The sequence below is a fragment of the Myotis yumanensis genome, unplaced genomic scaffold, assembly GCF_028538775.1.
Source record: "Myotis yumanensis isolate MYYU_CA2020_CCGP unplaced genomic scaffold, mMyoYum1.0.hap1 SCAF_10, whole genome shotgun sequence".
Taxonomy (NCBI): Eukaryota; Metazoa; Chordata; class Mammalia; order Chiroptera; family Vespertilionidae; genus Myotis; species Myotis yumanensis.
In genome coordinates, this window is record NW_027223761.1 from 77,437,316 (window position 1) to 77,440,468 (window position 3,153).

Consider the following 3,153-nt stretch of genomic DNA (forward strand, 5'->3'; position numbering starts at 1 on the left):
TGGGCAAGGCCTGGGTGGGCAAGGGTCCTCTGCAAGGGACAAACAAGCCCCACGCTCTGCCACACTCATGTCATTTGGGACGTTAGCTGCCACCTCCCCAATCCACTTCCATGCTCATCAGCCTGCTCCCACTAGAAGTGCAACTTACATTTTACATCAACAACCGGGTCCACATGTGGCCAAGACAGAAACAGTGATAGGTGGGCGGTGAGGTCTGGCAGGAGACAAGGAGATTAGTGGGCCTGGGCCTCACAGGAAAGATCTCATTTACTCCCCACCCACTGGACTCACACCTGCTGCCACCAGCTCATTCTCAACCCCCTAGAGCAGCGGTTCTCAACCTGTGGGTCTCGACCCCTTTGGGTGTCGAACAACCCTTTCACAGGGGTCACCTAAGACCATCGGAAAACACATATATAATTACATATTGTTTTTTGTGATTAATCACTATGCTTTAATTATGTTCAATTTGTAACAATGAAATTGGGGGTCACCACAACATGAGGAACTGTGTTAAAGGGCCGCGGCATTAGGAAGGTTGAGAACCACTGCCCTAGAGCACAAAGAAAAATGCACCTCACTCTTGAGGAAAGCACAGTTCCTCTGGCCCCCGCATTGCCTGGTTCGCAGGGCAGGCCCAGGCAGGCAGCATGTGTTCATGTCTGCCCCTCCAAGTCACCTTCTGACCTGGCTGTTCCACCTCTTAGCTCCTTCTCCTCTCCGCCAGCCTGACCTCTGAGAGCAAGTGGAGAGTGACGAGGCTGCTTCCCAGCCCACAGGTGCTGCTCTTCCTCACAAGTGTTTGTGGGGCCCTGCTGTCTGTCACACACGCCACAGCTGTCCAGAGGATCTGCAAAAGGCTTCAAAGTCACAGTGGGATGTGAGCTCTGGCCCTCGAGCTCACTAACTGTGCACCCTTGCTTGAGTCACTACCCTTTCTGATTTCAGTTAGCTCCTCTGTACAGTAGAGAAAATGGTGGGTATCTTGCAGGGTTGTTCTGAGGCTCACACAAAATGATATCTACAAATCACCTTGCATCGGGTATGGCATACACCGGACAGTCAGTAAATGTTTAGTGCCAACCTCCTTAATAATATAATTATTGTTAATTGAACAAACCAGTCTCAGATGTGGGCACCCTACCTACATCATCTCGTGGAATCTCATCGTAAACCTCTCAGTTTCTGATCCCATGGAAGAAATCCAGAATCAGGTCCCAATTCTGACAGTATTTACTGACCATGTAACTTTGGGCATGAAGACCAGGCTTTCTGGTCTTCACAGCATGGACTCCCTCCTGCTTTTTCACACATTAGGAATGGGCTGATGTCAATGAATGAAGCAACTAGGAGGCACCAGAGCCTAGAACCAGGAGCAGGTGCAGGAAGGAAGCCCATCCAAGATCCATTGCTGCAGACCCTGAGGGAAGGAGCACCACAGCTGAGTACAATCCCACAAACTGACGGAGTCTCTACCAGCTAGGTTGGGGAGCAGGGGGACCACGAGTCCAACTGGCCAACAGCAAGGTGGGGAACCTGGGCGGTGACACTCAGAGTCCTGCCTGGTTGGGATTAGGGAGGTATGCTGGTCAGATTACCTTGCTATTCAACGTGTGGTTCTGGGACCAGACCATCACTCAGGAGCTCGTTATAAATGCAGAACCACAGGCCCTCCCAGTGCTCCTGAATCAGAATCTGATGCTAAACAATATTCACAGGTGGTTCCTATTCACATGAAAGCTTGAGAAGCACTGGAAGGTAGCTGGTCCTCATCACTGACCTGGGGAAAGCACAGAGCAGGGGATCGCCACCTTGACTGGATATCGAGCTTTTAAAAGTCACACTGCCCGGGCCAATGCCAGATAACTCAGAGTCTATGGGGGCAGGACGCAGGAATCAGCGTTTTAAAACTCCCCAGGTGGGCATGAGAGTGTGGTTGTCAAGAGGAAGAAATCCAGAATCAGGTCCCAATTCTGACTGTATTTACTGACCATGTAACCTTGGGCATGGGACCTCAGGTCTCTGAACTCCAGAGTCCTTAACTGTAGAGCAGTGGCAATAACAACACCCAGTCCCTGGGGCTGTTTGCAGGGGCCTGTGATTCAGGAACCATGATGCCCTCGCAAACTGTCAAGTGCTATGATGAGGGACTTACTCATTCCGCTTTTCATGTCACATTTCCTCCACAGCTCAAACCGAAGGAAGTGAGGCCTCATTTCTCTTGGTTTTGTCACTTAATATTACCCTGATTCATCCTCACAAAGTCCCTAGAAGGCACAGAAAGAGAAAACTGTCCACTGGTTTTGCCTCATTCGGTGTTACTGAGTCCCTCACTACCCCAGTACGTGACTTAATAAAGAAAGAGGAGAAAAGGCAACCAGATATGACCCCCAGGCTTGCACTCTGACAACCAGTGAGCACTTACAGCTCCAAAGTCTTGTCCAGGATGCACACATAGGTGCTCATCAAGTGTGCTGGGGGCGAGAGCGCTGCTTCAACCTCAACTTGCAGTCTCTTCCTGGCACCCAGATCAGGATGACTCAGCTGCAGAACTTCCTAGAAGTTGTGCTAGATAGAAAGGGGATGTGGAGGAGATCTGTGTTCGAGTGTAAGACCTCAGGTGGGTGAGGATCAGGTCCAGAATGTTATGCTTAGCCCCAGCTCTGCCTCAGACTTACCTCTACCATTAGATGAGTTAACACTCTAAGTTCCTACCTCTCCTCCTGATGTCACACTACAAATCTCTCCTAATCGTTGAAATATTGTTGGAAAGTTATGAATAGTCCATCCAATGTCATGAAATAAATATGCCTTATATTTAGAGAGATGTTATTATATTTAAAGCACTTGATAGATGGTAAAGTGTTATTATCCCCATTTTATAAATTTAAAAACTGAGATTTGGGTGCACTGATAAAATTGCCCAAAGTCTTGAAGTTTTATGTAAAAGGCAGTGTCAAGAATAAAATCCAGCCCAGCTGGCATGGCTCAGTGGTTGGGCGTGGACCTATGAACCTGGCAGTCACAATTCAATCCCTGGCCGGGGCATATGCCCGGGTTGCAGGCTAGATCCCCAGTGTGGGGTGTGCAGGAGGCAGCTGGTCAGTGATTCTCTCTCATCATTGATGTTTCTGTCTCTCTCTCCCTCTCCCT